Source organism: Lepisma saccharinum, chromosome 20, assembly GCF_977018435.1.
Source record: "Lepisma saccharinum chromosome 20, izLepSacc3.1, whole genome shotgun sequence".
NCBI lineage: Eukaryota > Metazoa > Arthropoda > Insecta > Zygentoma > Lepismatidae > Lepisma > Lepisma saccharinum.
The window spans coordinates 66,738,229-66,748,526 of NC_139248.1; positions in this window are offsets into that span (position 1 = coordinate 66,738,229).

Genomic DNA, 10,298 nt, shown 5'->3' on the forward strand with positions numbered 1-10,298 from the left:
CATTTTATTTGAATAATTTGGAACTGATATTTTGCATATGTGTTGATTCTGGTTCAGTTTCTATCGTATAGTTTTCTGGATATTTAGAAATATTGAATGCATAATTTTTGTGAGGATCCTGTATGCTTTTTTTCGCTGGAAGAGTTTTATTTTCATCCTTCTTTTTTTATCGTAGAAATAACTGCATGGTTAACTAAATTGGGAATGTTACAACTTTTTTTTTAAGGAGGACTTTGTATAGATATTGTTACAAGGCAGAACATTGAGAAACTTTGGAATTTTAATTTTACAAACTTTTATTTTCAGACTAATAATTGATTACATTGTCATGTAGAAAATACATACATTGTTAACCTCAATCTACACAGAGCAATTAAATTTATCCTACTTTTACTGACTGCTAAATCTGTTCTCGATTATCTTATTCAGCTCATTTCTATCTATGTACATGTTAAGAACTGAAAAATTCTCACTCTGAACATAATGAAAAATTGCTTAAAGACTGAAGCATAGCTGTCAGCAGATGCAGTAGTAGATAAATTGCCCATCACATTGTTCATTCGGTGTGTTTTATCGAAATCAAGGTGAAAGATGTGCAAGAGCAGCATTTAAGCAGAGGTCTGTGTCTGCCATTAAGCTTATTGGTGAAAAACTGACTTTGGTTAGAGATCTGTTCGTTCACATGAACTCTCCAGCCTCACCATCATCAGCGTGTTGTTTGAGATTGGTTAGTTCATTGAACTCCAGCCTACTATTGCCTATTTTGGGGGGGGGAGCAGGAAAAGGTTCTTAAAGTCCTTGCCTTGACTCATTCTCACCCAACAGGTTGTTATGTGCCAGGACTTGCCCTGAGTTGTTACCTTCCTGGAGATGAGGCCTGCTCGAAAAGGGTCTTGAAGTATTAAAGTGTCTGCTCCAGCACATCATTCACACAGAAAGGCCTCCCTGATGTCATAGTGGTAACATCATTACCTTGTAATCAAGGGGTCCCGGGTTCGATACTGAAGGCACATAGTGGTTCAGATCCCACTTTTAAACTGAAGGTCCAGCCTATCTGTGCTTGTAGTTCAAACAAAACTCAAACTCTGTGCCTACACATAAAGATAAACAAGCTGTTAAAACAAGGAGAATTACTATATCATTGGGCAATTTGCATATTATTACATTTGCCACCAGTTGTACAAGATAGCTTGTATATAGTGAACAATAAATTAAGAACAATACTGAAACGTAAGAGCTTTTTATGTATGAACATGTGCTCATAATTTTGCATATCTTTTTTTACTATTTTATTAACGTTAAATGAACATATTGATATTTATTATTGGTATATAATGTTGATATACACAGTACAGAAATCTAAAGATTTCACCGTCGCCTTGTAATCAAGGCTTCCCGGGTTCCATACCTCACATGGTGTTTCGGATCCCACTTTAAACTGTAGGTCCAGTCCCGATTAGCCTTACTGTGCATAAAGTGGACTTAAAACACCAGATCAATCTAAAGATTTCACGAACAATTCACGTCACAAGGTGATCAACTTTCTTGGGAGTTGGTCCCCTTAAATAAACAAGAAGTAAAAGTTTTCTATTTTGTAATGCTGTGTCTTTTAGACGAAAAGGCTCTCCTTTGATATTTGATTTGAACTGTGGGTGCTCATGAACAGTAAAGATTTCTTCAAGTGTGTTACTGGAGCTACAATGGCCCATTTGGTACGATGTCTTGACTTCCATATGAGAGAACTGGATTCAGTTGCATGGTGATCTCCGGTGGGAATTTTTCTAACAATATCCCTGCATAAAGTGTATTCGGCACTCATCGGACATCTAATCATTAAGTACCTGGTGGGGATAAAGGTGGTTGGAGCATGGTGCTGACCACATCAGCTCCAGCATGGCCGAGATATAGAGAGTAAGGCCGTAGTTCCACACCTTGCGCCCCTGTATTTCCCTTGCACAGTGCACTATGGGATAACTTTACTTTTTATTGTCATTTGCTTTACTTGTAATTCAGATAACTTTACTTTTTATTGTCATTTGCATTACTTGTAATTCGTAGTATGTATACATTTCTTTCAATTTTATTTTGGCAGTAGCTAATTTTCTTTGATGTTTCAAAAGATATTGCACAGTTATTTTCTAAAAAAGTGTTCCAACCTCTGTGGCAAGTCAGACACAAGGGTTCCAGGTTCACATCCCAACCCCAACATGGATGTTCTCCATGATCGTCCCTTTCAATTTTTTCATATCACTTATCCTCATCATTTCGATTAGCCAAAAGTCTCAAATAGTAGCAAATATCATAAAGGAATGGGTTTGTTCACCTGATGATGAAAACATGATGTTTAAACATTGAAAACATGCTGCTAATTTGTGGGCTGTGTACATCAAGATTATATACTAATAATGTTGTTTACAGTACATAATATTAAAGTGCATTTGAAATTGTATTGTTTTTTTGTTCTCAATATATTCTTACATGAACTATGTATGAACAAAGATTAACTATGATTGATTTGTCTGTTTTTACCCGAAGAGCTGTATCAAAAATATTTCGTACCATTCCATTGTTGTTAATATTGTAGTTTATTGTTATGTTTTTTAGATCAGTTTTTACCTTGTTTGTATTGTAAATACATAAGGCAATAGTAGGTGAATATGGAAATGTTATGGTTTGGGTTTTTATTGTTTGTAGTGATGGAAGTTGGTGTATATATTTTCTATAGATAAAAGAAAGGGAAGTAAAAATATGCAAACAATGTGTTGTTTCATTTTGTAAGACATATTTGTGTGGCTACTCTTCTTGGTACTGGATGGCCAAACGGATCCGGATCTGAAAATTCCGGATCCGAGAGTTTCGTATCTCAATCCCATTATAATATTACCACACCTTAAAAGGTATTATGATCTTCGATTACAAAGAAAATTTTCATTAGTTAGTCCTTCAAGATTTTTTTTCAAGTGTTGTTCCTAAAATACTTTGCTACGCGTCGGCTAACACACTCGTGCATAAAAATAATCTTACTTGTTTAATATAAAATGTCAGAGGTGATTTTGTAAATGCCATTGAAACGATTATGTATTCATTCGAATGCATTGGAAATGGAAACACATAAGTATGAGACATTCCATTCCAGGATGAAACCTTTAACACATTTAACAAGATAGAAATGTTATACAAAAATTATACAATTGCTCTACAGTTACAGTTTTACAAATTAAAATAAAACCTTATAATATATGCAGTGTTATATAATTATAAAGTGTAAGACTAACAAGGGAGGTTATCTAAGTGTCCCCCTCCGATTTCCATGAAACTTGGCAGGTGTATAGAGGGGCTCAAAGGAAGAAATACGTGTTTTTTTAGGGGGCAAAACCCCCTCAAATGTCAAGATGAGGACAAATTGAAGTAAGGATCTGACCCCTGTGCCCCCTCTGATTTCCATGAAACTTGGCAGGTGTATAAAGGGACCCAAAGGAAGAAATATTTTTTTTTTTTCGGCTAAAAAACTGTTTTATTGGGGGAGGTTGCCCGCTAAAACTGTTTTTTAGCTGAAGCACAAAAACACTTATTTCTTCCTTTGGGCCCCTCTATACACTGCCAAGTTTCATAGAAATCGGAGGGGGAGACTTAGACCTCCCTTGTAAGTGTATCAATTACAAATCACTATATATATATATATGTTTGTATATTATATATATATATATATTTATGTATATTAGCAGGTAACAATATGTTATAAACACATTCTTACTTTCCAAAGAAGCGCTCATGTTGGATGGCAAAACTGATCCAGATCCAAAAAATTCGGACCCGTTTGGATCCAGATTCAAATCCAGAGCCAAAAGTTCTGGATCCTGATCCGAAAAATTTTAGGATCCAGATTTTGGATCCGCCAGGATCCGGAGCTGGCCATCCCTAGGTACTACTAGGAGAGTCAAATGAGAACTAAAAGTCCAATAAATATTGTAGAGGAGACTGTATGCAGCTCAAATTTACATGAGGTTATCAACCGTTATTTACAAAACGGCTTCCAAGACTCCAACACTAATCAAGTGAACTTCAAAAATGCATTTGCACCAGTGAAGAGAAGTGGTTTCTTGAACTTGATCTGCCTAAAACTTACAGAAAATGAAAATTCGATATCTCTGCACATGCTTACCACACCAGCAAGTTTACTGATGGAAGTTGAATATAAATGTAGATCAGCAAAAGGTCTGTGCTAAAATGCAGCAAACTTGTGCAACCCTACATACAGAAATCTATTACATAAGAAACAAAAACAAATTGAGGCTTTCGTTTGACTCTCCCTTGTATATTGTCATGAGTGCATTTCTGGAAACAAATACAACAAAGGTCAATATGTACATAAGTGCCATGCACCTCAATCTGAAATATGACCAATTTTGAATAGCACAGTTTTTCATGATGCATAAATGAACAAACAGCCTGCACGATGGATCAAACTCGGGACCCCTTTATTATACAGCAATTTCGTTACAACTACCCACTGAACTTTGAGGGAAGTCTGAGTTTGTTTGTTTATTTATTATTTTGAGTGACCAATGGTTATTTAAGTGCTCAATTATAGATTTGAATTTGACTTTTGTACACTTTATGCACGGATAAGACTAATCGCGACTGGGCGTACAGTTTAAACTGAGATCCAATCCACTGCCTCCACAATGCAGTAATGTTACCACTACACCATTCAGGATGCTTGGCTCGATTATAGGTCTCTTAAAGTAAAGTTCCTTGCCCATATGGCACCATGCCATAATTACACATTTATGGGATAAGGCCCCGCATATTCTCCATCTCAGCCATTTTGGAGGTGGTGTGATCAGCAACACAATCCAGCTGCCTTTACCGCTCATGTACCCATTGATTTGAGGCTGGTTGAGCTCCAGAGCTGCTTTATACAGGGACAAGTGTGGAAAACTTCCATCCTTAGATCACCCACCATGGGAATTGAACCTGTGTCTCCCGTATGACAGTCGAACACCCTACCAGCTAGACCACTGCGACACACTCAACTATAGGTCTCTGCTACTGACAATACATGTAACAGCAACCAAAATATCCTCCCCCTTTTCTTCCACACAGAGGAGTTTGTGGTTTGTTCATTTTGTAGGAAATTATCATGTTGAGTTACATTATGTTTAAACAAGAAATATCAGTAATTATCTGTTAATCAAGTTCCTAATGAATTTGTGCGTATATACAGCACGTTTCAAAATGATTTGAACGATAAATCGTTCCATGAGTGTTAAAACACTATCAACAATTAAAATTGTATTGAAATACTTTCGACCACATCCTCGAGTTTTGTTTGGGGGTGTAAGGGGTACCTTCCACATAGGCACCAAAAAGTCAACCTCACTTCCACATAGTGCACCCTGGACTAAAGACTAACGAGGCTCTGGCGACTGGCACTATGGCCAGTATAATTTTGTGTGTGTTGTTCTGTTCTTTGTCCTTGTGTGTGCTGAGTGCCCATTTACAGCCTCAGCTTTTAACAGAAGTCGGCACATTTTAAGATTTTTAGTTATGCAACGTTAGAGTTGTTATTTGTAATGATAAGGGGCTGGCCCCCGTATAATGTGACGGGAGCAAAATAGCCTAAGTGCTGACGCTCCCAAAATTTTAACTTCAAATTCAAATTCGAGTTTTGTTTGGCATGGTCGTAGTAGTTCAAAGTTCTTCCGCCAGGTGGTAGAGTGACAAGTTGCAAGATGGGGCTGCCTGTGGTGCAGAGAAAGCATTTTGCATCCTACAATTTCACGTTAGTCAGTCTGTTGTGAGTGTTCAACGTAAGTTTCATACCAAATTTTGTAAAGAACCACCATCAAGGAACTCCATTCGCAATTGGTATCAACAGTTCAAGACAATAGGATGCATTTGCAAGGGAAAATCATCTCGTAGGCCTTCAACATCTGAGGCAGATGTCGAGAGAGTTCGAGCTTGTTCTCGAGGCAGTCCTCAAAAGTCTACAGCGAGAGCTAGTTGAGAACTTCAAATGTCTCGAACAACTGTGTGGCGAGTAGTGCGTAAGAGTTTACACATGTATCCCTATTGAGTGCAGTTGTTACAACATTTAACACGTAATGACCACAAGTCCCACAATGAATTTTGTGAGGCCAGCAAGATCACCGGACTTAACCCCCTGCGATTTTTTTGTGGGGACATTGTGTACAAACCATCTCTACCCCAAGATGTCCATGAACTGCAAGAACGCATTACTGCTGCAGTGCAAACTATTAATGAAAACATGCTGAAACAGGTGTGAAAGAATGTACTACCGAACTAATGTATGCAGGGTAACAAAGGGGACTCACATTGAGCGTTTGTGAGTTAATGTTTTACAATTTTTACCACTAAAACTTGGACAGTTATAGTACGTATGTGTTAAATTTTAAGTAAATTGCACAATTAATTAAGAAATTATAAGGATTTGAAATAGTTCAAAACATTTTGAAACATGATGTACAAGGAAAAAAAAACACTTCACAGTGGTGATAAAGTTTCAGAATCCAATCCTCTAACAAATAAATTCAAATATTAATTGTTTTCATCTGTTTCAATAAAAAATCAATTATGAGTATTAATGTACTTGTGTTTGCAATATCGCCCGTCCTTCAGAGACTTGTTTCTTGGCTTCCCAACAACAAATCTTTTGTAACGTCATGCAAATTCTCATCAGGCCAAATGCCTTCAACAAGATACCAATTCAAACTATCATTTCGTGAATTCACGAAAATTCTTTGTGATCACATAAATACACTGCTTGTTTTTTTTTCCTTTTTACAATCTTGCATATTGTACAATGAAAGAAATATACAGAAGCAATGAACTATCACTTAGTTAACTATATATATATTTAAATTTAGGATATTCATACCTGAATATGTCTTAAAGATCATGAAGTGTTTTTTTTTTCTTGCAATACAATTGATTGTATTGTGCAGGGAGGGGTAACTGTAAATTTAGAACCAAACAGACTATAAATTGGGCCTTTGTGCAAGATATTAGGGGGGTGGATAGGGTTACCAGATTGCTGTAAGGGAAATGTAGGACATTAAGTCAAAATGTAGGACACAACACATTCTCAATAAATAATACATATTTCTATAGAACACGTTAGAAAGTAGTTGAAAATTGACACTTTTCAGTTTTAAAAAAAATGAATTCTCAATTAATTTTTAAATGCAAAATTTCAAAACTCGCAATCATATAATCAATGCATCTCTTACTACATGATTTAAGTGGTACTTCTCAGAGGAGACAATTTTTATCAAAATTTCAGGTTTAGTCAAACTATAATTATGTTAGTTGAAATTATGGATACCAGTACCAAACATTTTACAGACTTTATGAAAAAATAATTTCTCTCGTGTGTCTGTTGTGATAATGGTAATGAAAGTACTCACTCAACATTTGAATTATGGCCTATAATGGCAAACAAATATTCAGCAATTACCGTAATTTAAAAGTGTTCCAGAAGTTTCATCTTGGGTAGTTTTTAGTTCAATAACAGGGTGTCTACCAAAACAACAAACCCAAAATTCTTGACTTTTTCCTGTTTTTCTTAACGTTTATTTATTGGACCCCTACTTGAGTAAAGTTGGAAATTAGTAATTAAGAAAATAAATTTATTTAATGAAAACCCCTACCAAAGGGCCAGTTAAGATGAAAACTGAAGCTGAATTTAAGAAGAGAATTACATCTGCTTTCTCGTATTAATGCATTCTGAACTGTGTTTGGCAGACAAGCGAGGCTTTGGCGTCTGGAATTTCAGCCAGTATAATCTTAGGTGGGGCTTGTGTCGGCTGTCCCTTTATGTTTATGACTATCCATTCATCCATCTTATCTTACCACCATTCATCCTCATCTTCGCAATTAGCCAAAGGGACAGAAAAAAGTGAAGTAAAATAAACTACATAAACCAATCAATAGCATAAATTCATGACCACAAGAAAAATGTATTACCTTTTTATTGACTTCTTGACCTACTTATTGATTTCTTTACTTTTTCTTGACTTCCATGACTTTCTTGACTGGCAGACAACCTGAATAACTTTGTCCTCTATACCCCTGCTTTACAATTAAATTATATTGAGTACTGAATAAGAATGGGCAACACCTCGTACTCGTTTCATCAGTATAAACCCTAAGGCAAGAAATTCTGTTCAGGCATTGAACAGTGACGTTATCAAAAAGTGGTCCCAAAACTTTGTTCATTAATTGCTTCTGTTTTCCCGTTTGTTTAATAGCAGGGCAATTTTTTTTTTTTGGTGCAATGATTGAATCAAAATAAATTTCGCTATTCAGTTTGGAAGCGCAGACTTGTAACTTGCATGATTTTTTTCTGTTACGTATTTTCCTAATTAATATTATGAAATGCTGAAAATGTAGGACATTTATGATATTTTTCAAATTCCTCCCGCACGCCGGACATAATGCTAAAATGTAGGATATGTCCGGGAAAAACCAGACGTCTGGTAACCCTAGTCAAGTATCTGAGTGCTCAGCGAGCAACGTGATTGCTCAGCTACTTGGCAGCCAATGAAGCGCTGCTCACTTGATCACGGATGACCTTGACCTTGAGCCACAAAAAATATGGTTTTTGTGTTTTGATTTCGTGAGGCAAGAGGATAACTGTCGGAGGATGGCAGGCTGGCAGCCAATGAGGAAATATTTATGATTAATAGCTTACGATATAGTGTAATTACAGATGAAGTTTAAGTAACAGAAGGTAATATATGTAATATTCCAGTTGTTATAATTGTATTAAAATGAAAATGCTGTTTATTCCATATATACATTGAAGTTTTGGAAAGTTGTGCAAGGGTGTGAAAATGAACATTTTGGCAGTTTTGTGTTTTCACATCAACAATTTCCATAACAGCTTTTCAAACTGAAATCTTGTCCACTCGATGCTTCCACATTGATCACAGATTCAAAGGCACTGCTATTTTGATCAATGAGCACACACCATCAAATAAATTATATGTCTGCTCAATGAGTGAAAATCTTGCTAAGCGTGCATTGCTCAGATCTCGACGTGCTCCAGAGGGGCGAGGGAGGTGGAGGTGGACGTCCTCCGGTCTACAAGTAGTAGTAGTAACATCATAAGAAAAAAATTATCTTTTAGCCCAAATATGCATTTTTGTATGGTATGCCCAGAAAATATTTCTGCCCCTCGTCTGCCTACCTACTTGTTTCTTTTTTGGGGATGTTTAGTAGCAATGCAGGTGAAATTTGTAAAACAGGCTCACCCAATAATGGGTCCTAATCATACTCTAAAGTGGTTTGCAGACATGTGCTGCCAATGGCTGAAGGATCCAGGAAAGTTTCAAGGGATGATAAAATCTCACCCTGTAGTCTAGAGTGCGCGTCAAATCTCCTGCATATGGCCTTGAACTGCTGAACAGCACCAGCGAATCACAGACGTGCGGCGTTGCCTAGTTCAGAACCTGTTTCACCTCGCCACTAAATCGTGTACCTGGCGTTCGGATATAAATATATTATTTCAAGTGTCAGTAGTTCAACAGATGGAAAGATAATGAATTAGCGAGTATGTACGAAAAACAAGCGTGATTGTAGCTTATACCGTTCCCTCTGTAGAAGCAATGTTATTATAAACGTATTTGCATTGTATCGTTTTTGTTCTCCCTTCGTTCCTGTCGCATTCCGAAACTTTCCGATTAGCTAAGGGAACAGGGCACGTTCGTTCCCAGTGATGGTAGAAGGATAAATTGACGAAGAGGATACCGTCACTGTTCGTTTTTCCCACGTCTTTAGTGTGTGTGTGTGTGTGTGTGTGTGCAGCATGTCGTTGAGTAAACCAAGTGGTAGTGATAGCGAGAGAAGAGAGAACAATGCAGTGTTGTACGAAGCCAGGCACGACAGGTGATTTTTTAGGTGTACAATTTTTTTTAAAAAAAATGTTCGAGTGAAGAAGAGAGCAGTAAAATCGACTTTAAGAAGTGCCAGGCTCTAACAGCTCAAGCGTGTGGTGTGAATCAAGCTACCGTTTCTCGGATATGTTCGGGGGCAAAACAATGTGGATCGGGTCCTGCTCCAATGTTTCAATCACCTAGAAAGCACATTAACGTACCAAAAAAGAACGACAAACTGATAACTTTGAAAAAGACGTAGTTCGTAGAACCGTCTTTGAAATTTACGATTGTGGCGAATTTTCTACTGCCAAAAGGATAACGTACTCTTTACGGGACAAAATATCTTACAAAGGCTGTACAACTTCCACCTTGAGAATATTGAAACAATTATGCAGT